This window comes from Osmia lignaria, chromosome 9 (genome assembly GCF_051020975.1).
Source record: "Osmia lignaria lignaria isolate PbOS001 chromosome 9, iyOsmLign1, whole genome shotgun sequence".
Lineage (NCBI taxonomy): Eukaryota > Metazoa > Arthropoda > Insecta > Hymenoptera > Megachilidae > Osmia > Osmia lignaria.
This window is the reverse complement of record NC_135040.1, coordinates 11,949,364-11,961,666: the sequence shown is the minus strand read 5'-3', so window position 1 is coordinate 11,961,666 and position 12,303 is coordinate 11,949,364. Positions and strand designations below refer to the sequence as shown.

At 34.6% G+C, this 12,303-nt stretch overlaps 1 protein-coding gene across 2 annotated transcripts in view; it reads right to left on the bottom strand.

The window, feature by feature from the left end:
- The window catches only part of LOC117609298 (dipeptidase 1), an 88,806-nt gene that overhangs the window by 21,011 nt on the left and 55,492 nt on the right, over nt 1-12,303 (bottom strand). The window lies entirely within an intron of this gene.

The window sequence follows — 12,303 nt, the reverse complement described above, 5'->3', positions numbered from 1 at the left end:
GTGTAAATATTTCGTTAATATTCTTGATAGCAAATGAGGGGTTGTGGATCGCAACGAACAGTGATCGATTTGGGAACATGTAAAGTCGGCTACGAAATCATGCCATATCAATTTAAAGTTTAAAGTGTAATAATGATCATTACGTAAATGTTTTATAAACTTTGATTTATAAAATCGTTCTAATTTCCATGTTAGAAACAGTTTCTCTAAATCACACTGTTTTTTCACTGAACAGTAGAGGAAGTTAGTCATTTAACTGTATATCGAAAGCTATTTCACGAACATTGGACGTAAGAAAAGTGGGATAACTAGTTCCCTTCCTTTCGTCGATCATCTCCTCAGGATTTTCTTGTTGGCCGTTCAACTGTGCTCTGTATTCGCCTGAGGGTGGTTCTGTTCAACGAAAGAGGCTGAGCAAACCTCTCTTCCACTCGATCGGTAGTGCATCATCAATTCGTAATCAGCTAGGATTTGTCCTCCGTTTCCTAGGCAAGGTTCTCGTTGAAACGGTAGATGCAACGGGTTCCCTTATAAATAAGATAGAACGAGTCGAGCAGACGACAGCTGGTGAACTTCGACACAGACGTCGCCAACTGTTGGTGGTTAAACGGAAATTGCTGGAGAAGTCACTCGTTGTGGTTAAAATTTTGTAAATTATTTAGTAAATTCATTTTTAAAATTAATTTTTCTCTTACTTTGAATCCTAATGTTCGCTAATAAATGTATTACGAATAAAGTTTTAAGAATTAATCTTCTAACTTTCAAAGTTCCAAGAGTGAGTTAACAAATTATTTATATTAAATATTAGCAATACAAATCATAAATAATTTTTCATTTTATTTATAATAAGTATAAGGAACATAAAGATTATAGAACAATTTTACTACCATCTTAATGAAAACTGAAAGGGTTAAATATGATCTTCATTAAATTAATTGAAACCATATATTGCTAGTGTTATTAATTAAAATTTGTAAGAATATTCTTTAATTTATTTTTGAAGAAGAATTTCATTAACTGGAATGTGAATAAGAAACTTTAAGAGGTCTATAGAAAGTTAGCATAGTAACTTATTTTCTGGACGAATAATTTTACTCCATAATAGCAGGTGAAGGGTGAGTATCCATAAAAGAGGATGAACTTATACGTGAAACTTCAATTTTACGAACGTTCCATGGAGAGAACGTCAACGTTCTGCAAATATTCAAGCTCTGCAAAATCTAGAACACTATACAGACGAAGTATAGTAACTTATTTTCTCCATGCAAGAGTCTTCTCTATAACAGTGGACCAAGTATGAGTATAAAAGAGGGGTGAACTTATATACATGAAACTTCAATTTCATGAATGCTCTAAAAAAGTGCGTCAGTTTCATAAAAATCTACTTTGTCGAAATAAATTAGAGTTTGTAAAATTATTATGACGTATAACAAACTGCTTTTCATAACAGAAATAACTGTATTTATTATTCTTTTTTATTTAATTAAAATTTCAAAATTTTTCTTTTTCAATATTATATCTTTTACTTAACCCAATTTATTTTTCATCTAATAATAAACATACACTCTAATGTTAATTAAATAAACTTTTTAGCATTGATAACCCCAAGGTATTCAAAGTCCCAAAAAACCTTCCAAGTTAAAATGATTCCATAAAACCTGTTCAAATAATTCCATTAGTGTCAACCTTTTATAAACCTAATTACCTACTTTCTTAAACATAAAATTTCCCCCACATTATTAAAGCAAGAAGAAAAGCAGTGAATTTAATCCAAATTGACTGGAATCTAAAAGAGGTGAAGTTTAAAGAGAAAACAAAAGAGATCGATGTTCCCATTAAGATCCCCAAAGGATCCCATTGATGTATGGATGTAAAGGAGGTTCAGGGTTAGTTTATCAAAGGAAAAGACATCGATTCGACTGGCTTAACGGGGTAGTTTTGTATGGGACTGTTTTTAAAGGAGACTAGGTAATCCGTTTTAGCACGTTTGTCAAGGAATCTTTTGCAAGCCGTTCTATCGGGGTCCTTTAAAAGCGAGTATCCTTTTTCTAGCTATGCCACCTGCAAAGGTAATTCTCTTAAGGACTTCCTACGTTCATAAATCTTCTTGTATACCGTTCTGCGTGTTTGTAAGAACATTTGCATCCACGAAACAGGAGCGACGAATGGCTAAGAAGCTAAAATAAGATCGAATAGTCTCGTGAATAATACAGGATGTTTCCTCTTTTCCTCTTTGAAATTAAGAAATTGCATGGAAATATGAACAAATTACCTATTGTCTGCAAATAAAATAAATTGACAATAACTCAGAATTAAAAAGAGTAACCTTGACTCTCCATTAAACCTAACAAAGTAATAATTAAATAGCAAATAAGCGAAATAATAAAATTGTAAATAAAAAAAGCGAAAACGAGGGGTTTTGAATATAGTAATAATTAGAAAAATGAGAAAGAAGGAGAATATCATCCAATATCAATCTTTTAATTTTCTATCATTTCCCAAATAAAAAGTTAACACTAATTCAGAAATTTTCCCATTGACAAGGAAAAAACTATTTGCTCATGGCGGAGTATTGATTAACAGAGTCGTAGGTGGAAGATTACGATGGTCCGATACGTGTGGTGTACTTTAACGAACCGCACCGAGCACCCATTGACGGTCATCTTTAATTCAACCGACGATCAAACACGGTCCAGCTCCTTTCTCCGACCGCCTCTTTGATCCTTTCCACTTTTCATTCTCTTCCGGATCGTTGTCGGAGGGAAAAGAGAATCCGTCCGTACACGCCATAGGATGCGGGTGTTTCTGTTTCGCCCTTCGCGTTCGTTCTCGCGGAATCGATGCTACGCGTTGATAAAAATCTATGAATTTTTTTCCCGTCGACGCAACGTCAATCGCGGTGAACGAGAAAGAAAGGGAACGAGGGGGAAAAAAAACCCCCAGAAAATTGTTGCGAACGAAATGTAGGTCGCTATCGAGTTTCCAACGAAATAAAGCTCCCTTTGAAGCCTTCACACTTTTATCGCAAATTCGATAGTAAAGCAACGATACACGGTTAAACATTACGGTTTAACGTTTCCCTTACCAAATCCACAATTTCAACCCTCGATAATTTCCCTCTCGATTCTAATTCGTTCGACATTTGTCAAATTGTGAATTGATTTCTTATTTTCCAAGATTTATGGATGTATGGATCCGGAGGGATGAATATGTTGCTCGAGGTATGGCTCTCTTTTGAGGGGGTAAGATTTGATTGAAAAGGGGTGGTTTTATTCCGGTTTGATCCGTCGCGAGAGATTAAATTGCTTCGAGATTGTATCCCTGGGATCACGTAATTGGTACGGTTCAGGTTTATGGCTCCGATGTTTTATCAGATTTGAATAAATTTCTGAACACCCCCTGTGCCGCGTGGCACGCCCTCCCTTTCAATAATTTATCAAAACTTTTGCAGATTGGACTGTAGATCCGGTCACGTATCGTGCTATCGTAAAAACCATCTTTCATTCGATCAGTTTTATTCTTCGGCAGGAGACAGGGAGTGGAGACGAGAAAGGGAAGAAATTAATTGAATAATTTTACTGAAGAAATATAAAAAATGATAACAAGTATTCCAATATTCTGTTAACTATGGAAGGTGTCGGGTCAGAGTTGAACGAATTAATTTTCAACCCCCAGGTACGTCATCGTGTTTAGTATCGTCAATTAAACAACAAGGAGCAATCTCGCTTAAACGCATCGAGATCCATACGGTGTTGGAATATCAGGTATTGAGGTAAATATCTCCTTGAACTTTCGAACGTAATGGGGCATTACTTGCAATTAAACGGGTAGCCAGTGGTGACCACAACGCGTCGATGCAATCCGTAGTTCGCAACTTGGACCAAGTCGTTGCTGCATCGCGGTTTTCCCTTCTCCCCGCGTCAGATGTTGTTTGCGCGTGAACTGAAAGATTCGATAGCAACAGAATATCGGGGCAAGTTACTAGATTCTCCTAACTTGTTCCAAACTTAGTAAATTGTTTCGTTTGACCTACGGCTCTCCCTGTATTACCACCCCGGCTGATTTCACACTTAACGCCCTCGACCCTCCGTCAAGTATGCAATCAGCGGTTCTCGTTGCTGCCGATAGAGGATTATGGTTCTGTTTTGCACAGTTTCATCCCAACTCGAGATGATGGGCGATAATGTTGCACGGTTACGTTGCAGGTGGCTCTAATTAGTGGTACTAGTTGGATCTCTCGGAAACGACTACCCTTCTCGCGTGCTTATACATTCGCTGGGTTTTATGCTTTGAGTGCAAACGGTTATTTTAAGGTTTTTTTGTTATTGATTTTTAATTATTATTTGTATGTAACTGAAGGATTAGTATAGAAGGGTAGTTTCTATGGGGTATGTTTGGAAAGGCTTCAAGATATTTTCAACCCCTCAAATTGGTAATTATGTAATTATAAAAGATTCAAATTAACTAGAATAATAGTAAAATATTAATTTTCATCTGAATGTAGAAAGTGCAATAGATGCAGAAAGTAGTAGCGGTCAATGAAAGGTCTGACATCAGGCCAAAAGTAATTTTCATTTACATTTCATTTGAAAACTGATTTATGTAGAAAACTAGAGAATAAAAATAACTATTTCTAAATGATAATAACGAGCAATGGAAGTCAATTACCTTATTAATTTTATAAAATTTACATTATTTCAGTGCATAAAACCCTTTCGTTCGGAGCGTCTAATTTTAGTTGAAAACCATTGAATATGTAGAAATCTTTTTGAGAATAATATATAACTCAGTTTTAACGTAGATATATACCTTTCAAAAGACGAAACGAACTTTTGACAAACGTAACTTAGGATCTCCAGGGTGTTTCAAGTTGTTAATATCGTATAATTGAAGGACAAATTTCGGGACGACGACAAACGAAGGAACTCTAGCGAAGTAGAGGGACTTGCTTTCAACATTTCACGTTCTCGAGTGCTCGTAGAAAAATGAACCTGGCACAGTTTGCTCTGTTACACCGACGATCGTCGACTCGCTAATTACCTTCCCGAGGCTGGATTCTTCGTTACTCGAGAACCGAGAGAGATTCTTGAAAGATGTGAACGTTGAGGCGAGATAATTCGATTCGCAAAAAAAGAACAATATATAAGAAGCTCATATATATTCTTCTTAGAAAATGATCTATTAAAAATTATTGACTAGTACCTCCCTTGAAGATTCATAAAATTACCTGTACAGGTAAAAAATATTAATTTGATAATTTAAATTAAAATCAACAATGATTATCATTATTTTATGATTATTTGAGAATTGAGGAAATAATTACAAAAAAAAATTAAAATTTGTAATAATTCTTCCTATAATAATGCTAATTAAGCATCGTTAATTAAGGAAATTTTTCATAAATAAATAAATGAATTTGACTAGTTCTGTTCCCAAAAAATTAAAATTTGTAATAATTCTTCCTATAATAATGCTAATTAAGCATCGTTAATTAAGGAAATTTTTCATAAATAAATAAATGAATTTGACTAGTTCTGTTCCCAAAATTCACCATTAAATTTAAATTAAATAAAAAACAAAGAAACCAGTGTCTTGAATTTTAGTTGAAGCAGTATTATTTCGTAATTAATCAAGTCACGACTACTTTCCAAGATCATGTGTCTTTCGAACCGATTAAATCGCAATTGAACGCGGCGTTGCATCGGAACGATTAGCGAAATTAATGCAAATCTCACTGGCAAACGCGTCATTTACATGTATAATTACCGCATGGCCACCCATGACCCTAGAATCGACTCAATTACTGGGGATCGCATTTCACACCTTTTATATTTTTTCAAAAAAAAAAAAAAAAAAAAAGCGCTTAACGACGTCGAATTCACGGAGGTCGCATTATATTCGAGGCTTGACTGTTGAAAATGGCCGGCTCTACGTTTTGCGAAAATTTTCGTGGTCCACCGCAAACAAACATAATCGCGGGCTGCGGCCATGTAATGTGAAAGACAAAGGGAGCCGTTGAAAAGGGTTAGCTGGAACAGGAGAAAAGATGGCAGAGGAAAAGAGAATTTTTACATGAAAAGAGATCAAAATTCAAAAGGACCAGCGGGAAGCTTGTTAGCTACAAGGAATAATGAAAATGAAAAGCGGGAAAAAAGGTCCTGAAAGCGACGAAAATGACAGGAATAAAAAGAAAGGGTGAATGAAAAAAAGGGTGCGGTCGAAAGGATACCAGTGGAAAGAATAACGATCGTGGAAGAAGATTCACGAGAATTCACCTTAATCCGCTTCGGGTACGTGACACTGGAAAGCAAACGTTGATCTAACGAGCACTGGTATAATTGCCATTGGGTTAATCACAATTCTCGGGTGCTTTCTTAAAAAATACAGGCTCAATCATGACCCAAACTTACAAAATGTATACGAAGATGGTTCCAATACTAAACATTCAATTTTTAAAAAACTTGATACCTATCAAAATAGTTTAAAGTTTAGAAAATTAAATTAATCAATAATGTATTAATAGAGTAGCAAATAGTATTATGAAAAAAATATTTCATTTTGCTGTAATAGAAAATACTATATGTTAAATTATTTTTTCTATTTAATATTTCAAAGGTTTCGAGGATTCAAGGTGATTATCCTGAAATTCAATAATTCAGTCTGTATATGAAGTTGAAAATAAGAATAATGGATAAAATTGGAATAAAGTAATGAAAAGAGATAATTTTTCCAGCTCCCCCGACTCAGCTTAATCCACACGGTATCGTTTGTTACTCTGTAAAGCTAACCCATAGCCGGAGGTAAACTTCGCGCATCTCGTGCCATTCAATTATTCCTCTTGATTTGTGTTTCAAATGAGAGCAGAGTGGTTGCTCGTCGAAAATTCAACGTTCTCACGCCACCTATCGCTACACGTCCCCCTACGTTTTGTAGCAATTGCGAAATATCTACGAATTGCAAAATTCTTTTGCACTCCACTTTCTTTTTAATCCCTGATAAAGCTTTCACCCCGATACTCTGTACTCAAACTAAACAAGAGAAAAAAAAACTGTTATTCGATTTTAAAAATAATGAAATAGTCTCTTCGTGTAAATAAATAACTTTTTGTAAAATTTTCACACGAAAAAAAGTAACATAATTGCAATGTTTTCTAATCAGTTGACTGGACAAGTTTGTTCTTTATTTATCCGGGATTTAATATTTCTAATTAGATAATTAATCGTCCTCAAAGAGATAATAGCTCCTGTTCACGGTTTAAGTTAATTTTCCAGGGAAAATTTTGCACGAATTCACATGAAAGCTTTCCTCTTTCGCAGAAATCACAAAGCAGCGGTACAATTGCGAATCAACCATTACCTTCACCCCGTTTCACAGTAATTACCGTACTGTTGAAAATTGTGTAATTCTTCCTCTCATTCTACTACTGTCTTTCGTTGACAATTTTTCAACGTGTTTGGTGAAAATTTTGCACGATTACTGTTCATCTTCCCGTAATAACTCACCTAAATTAACCCTTCCCGTTACATCGTTAATATCTTCCGTATTTTTCATTATTTTTCTGTACAGAAATTACTACAAAATGAAGATGTATTTCTCAAAATAATGAAAGGTTTTCTTCTTTTCTTTTAAATAGCCATAAAAAAGACAAAATTTCTTTCTTTTTAAATAAAGCTTCATATAATTTTTTATTAGAAGTATATGTTTTTTATCAATTTATATGAAGTTTCATTTTAAGAAAAATTAACTGAATTTTAAATTAAATTGTTAATATCAAAATGTTATAATGCTATAAAATTTCGTTTTTACAAATCCACAGAAAGTTTAGGAATAATTCTAACGACAACGTTTGCCAATTTTTCTTGGCAGCCTTTGCTATTGTGGCAACCGAAAAATTTCAGCCAAATCCGTATTACAGGTTCCCGCAATAATAGCTTCGTTCTTCTGGCGGCTTCTTTTGCCAGCCTGCGCACAGTGTCCGGGGTATTCGGGAAACTGTCGTGCAAAAATTGTATCACGTACACGCCTCTGCACAACTTTCATTAAACTCTGTCCAGGCTGCTGTACAGGGTGGCCAGGAGTTCGCGAAAAAAAGCCACGCGAAACTTCTCGCCCCACATCGAGCAGCTCGTTACTCGACTGAAAGCGATTAACATTCGACTAGGAATTATGTTTTGTTGGAAAATACGGTGTACGAAGTCGATTCATTCCGCAGGACAAAGGTGAACAGAGACAAAGGGATTTTTGAGTATTTGTTAATAATAATAATATAAGCCATAAAAAATTGGAAGCTTTTTGAAAATTTTGAAAAGCCATTGGTGTAGGTAAGTAGGGGTTCGGTACCTTCTAAGATTCTAAAATTCTAAGATTCTGAAATTTTAAAATTCTAAGATTCTAAAATTCTAAGCTTCTAAAATTAAGATTATCCTCTCGCATTAAATTTCGAACCTTTCGATTTTCCTCCTCCCATTGAAAGCAGCTGATCTCCCTTAGAAAAAAATCGTATTCTTGAAATGATTTTGATGTTAGATATTTTACTCCCGGTTCGCACAATAAATGGGCGATATCGAGCGAAGCGTAGCAGCAGGTCTAGCCGATAATCGTCCACTTCGCACCTTCACGAATTCGACAGGCAGTGGCTAGTGCCGTAAGTGGTCCCAGTCAATTGCTCAGGTGTAATTTTGTTCAGCACAGACTGGTTTGCTTTCAGCCATCGCTACGGGAAGCCTCTCTCTATGCGGAGTTTCCACTTTGTAGGCTACCTTCACGTGTGCCGACTAAAACTTGGATTAGTTTGCTTTCAGGTTCGAATGTCATTTAAACTGGCCACTCAGAACGGTGTTCCTCGCTCTTGGCTTCCTCCATCTACTTGAATCACGTACATCGCACGATATGCGGTTGACGTTACACTGATTACCGATAAATTAACGTGAAGTACACTTGTAGTTCCCGAGTAGGGTGTCAGCTGAACGTATCAGATCATTCCATGAATAATGTCATTCCCACGTACAATTTCAATATATCATAATAACAACTTAATTATCATATCAAATTGCTAATTCAGAAACATAGATATTCTGACGTGATTTCATGACATAAAAGTATTTCAAAATACCATATATAGCACATTAATATAAAGCTTAAAGATCATTAAACATGACTATATATTCGCTTCATTAATATTTTAAATATAAAATCAAAACAATGATCGGTTTAGAAATGCAAAAGATTCCCAAAAGAAAATGTATGATTTCATGACATAAAAGTATCTCAAAATAGTACTTGTAATAGATCAATTTAAAGCTTAAAATGTAATGAAAATAACTATATAAAGATTTTTTCGATATTCTTTATACAAAATGGCAGATTTTTCTTTGAAGCAAACAATATTATCCAGTTAATGAATATTAACATCACGAATTTTTTTTCTGTATGTATTTTATTTTTTATCAAGTTAAATTCATATTTATATTCGAATTGAAACGTTAGAATATCAAATTTCAAGCAAACATCGTGAAAGTCAGCATTCTAAGGACCATGATTCCCATCGAAAGTGGAAACACCTTTCGCATACGTAACAGCGACACGGTAATAGGAAGAGAGACGGTTAGTTCGACTTGCCAGCGATGTTCTCGTCGTTTTGGCGGGGTTTCAAATTTTCTTACGATCCCACGATCTCTCTGTGCTACTATCGGCTTGCTTACGAGGCAATTTAAGTCGCCTCGCGGGATATTCGCGACATTTTCGCCGGATTTGCAAGCTTGTTACCAGGACTTCTCTCGGATATAATGCGATCCTGCTATAATTCCCTGTTCCAGTCTCGAGGACGTTCTGATTTCTTTTAAAATTACACGTCAACGTGGCTGGAAGTTCGGACATTCGTCGGCTGCCAAAAATAGTTTAAGCTAAACTTGCCATCGTCCTTCTACTCGCTTTCGAGAAGTTTTGATTTTCATTTCTATACATCGTTTGATTAATAACAAGTACGCTCTGAGTTCATACACCTTCTGACAGATGATTTTCTTCACATTTTTAAATTTACAAAATTTATTTCAAAGAAGGGGATGTAAAATTTAAATTGCATCAATTTAAAAACATAGCAGGGTATACGAAAGATTTAACATTATATTTTTAGATAAATGTAGAATTCTCAGTCTTATTTAAAATAAAATTCTCAATTTCTGATCTTTCAGACAAAGGAACAAGGTACAATTGATTTTAGGTAGAAGGATTCGTAGAGACGGGGTAACGAGGACAATGCAAAATTATAGAGCTCATTAAGACGTTGTTAGAGTTACTGTTTCCGCCTGTTTCAAAGGCAATCCGAGAACTTGCCAGCTTCTTATTAGATCCTGAAGGGACGTGTTTGTATCTCGTTAATTAAATGATAAACACGAAGCGGAGATCATTAAAAGCATACTGTGCTCTTTACGGGTATCCTAGACGTGAACATTGTTAATAATTAATAACGTCGGACGTTTTCATAAAACTATGGTAAATATTATCGCAACAATTAGGAAAGTGAGAAAATTCAACAATTGTAAAAATTTCTAAAATTGTTTACCGTATTAAAATTTTAAAGTTTCATTGGTTACATCTTTGAAAACATCTGGAATTATTCTTGTATTTTTTTGAAACCACAATAGTTCAAAATTCAACAGAGAAAAAACGAAAAGTGTATCCTATTCGAAATCGTAAAAGCCAGTGGTAAATATTTTTGAAACCGGATGGAACACGGTTAAATTTATTATTCGATACACCACTGTATATGCATCGATTTTTCCATTGACTTTTTTGTCTGTCCGACTCTTGTTCATTCCCCACAATTGGTTGCAGCTAAAAGCACGACTATTTCATATATTTTAAACTATTAGCTCCTTTCTACGATCAAATGGATTAATAACATGCGTGATTTTCATTCTTTTCATTCACTGTTCCCTGTCAATTTCATTTCGTTTGAAAAAAAAGAAAAAAAAACATGCGTTCATCGTCGAACACATACGGTGAAAATTTGTTTCCGTTTTTTCCTCTAATTAATTGCATTCGTCGCCCTGACCGGCCTCTGAATTAAGCTTAATCCTATTTTTCAATGGACGAATCAAGCTCGATTGTGCCTTTAATGGGATAAATTAAATCGTGTCTGCTGTTTCGACGACCAGACGGATCTCGTTTAATTCTTTTTTTTTCCATTTTTTGTTACTTTTCAGCACGGTTAATAAAATCAGAATATGTACAGTAGTCGATCAGCAACAACGCACGATTCATTTATTATTTACACAGGGATTTGATGGATATTTTGCTTTAATGTAGAATTTTATTTCAGATAAAATATTTGAAATAAGCAGGCATAAATTAGTCGGTCCATTGTTTATTTCAACAAAGAATCAATTAATTTATTATACAAAAGTTCACTGAAAGATTATCTATCTATGTTATGGAATTTTTCTGAAATCCAAAGACCTTATTCAGAAGATGGATATAATGGAAAATAGTGGGATTTCTAAAATCATGAGTACTCTTCTGTTCAACGTATCTTAGTTCGTAAAAGTTCAACACTAGCGAGTCTCGGTCGTAGAAACCAATCTCGACGACCTCGGGTTCATGAAAATCAATTTCAACGACTTCCTTCGAGTCGTGGAAATCGATAGCGACGACCCATGGGTTATTCCAGTCCATACTTATGGTACCGAGTTAGAGATATAGATCTTAATGAGTCCCAAGTCGAGTAGACCAGTATCGATGACTTTCACTGCTTGAAACCGAATTTTATTGTACCTACTGCGACTTATGAAAACCCTTTAATATAACTTCGAAGCATTAATAATTTATTTGGATATGAAAAGCTCGTTCTATATACCTTGCAGATTTTAAATTCACCCTTTCATTTCCCTTATCAACTCTTAAATTTCAACTGTAAAATTTGTTGAATTATTAAACATTATTTGTATTAATTTCTAGATAGAATTATTTGTAATTATAACATCTCTGTTAGCCAAAAATTTTTATATTCAGATGGAAAAAAAAGATATATTATATTTAATTAATCAATTTATATCAACTTCAGTTACCATAAAATTAAATAAAATAATTTCTGCATAAATGGTATTCATTTATTTTGGAAAAGTTTGAATTTTAACTTCCTAATTGTAGAAACTGCCCTTAGGGTATAGAATTGTCCAAACTTGCTACGGGGATGCAAAATCGCTCATTGTTCGTTTTATTAACCGAATCCTGTTTCTGTTATTGTGATTATTATTAATTACATTCGTGGCGCGAAGTTCGTTTAAAATAAATGAAGCTGCGGGG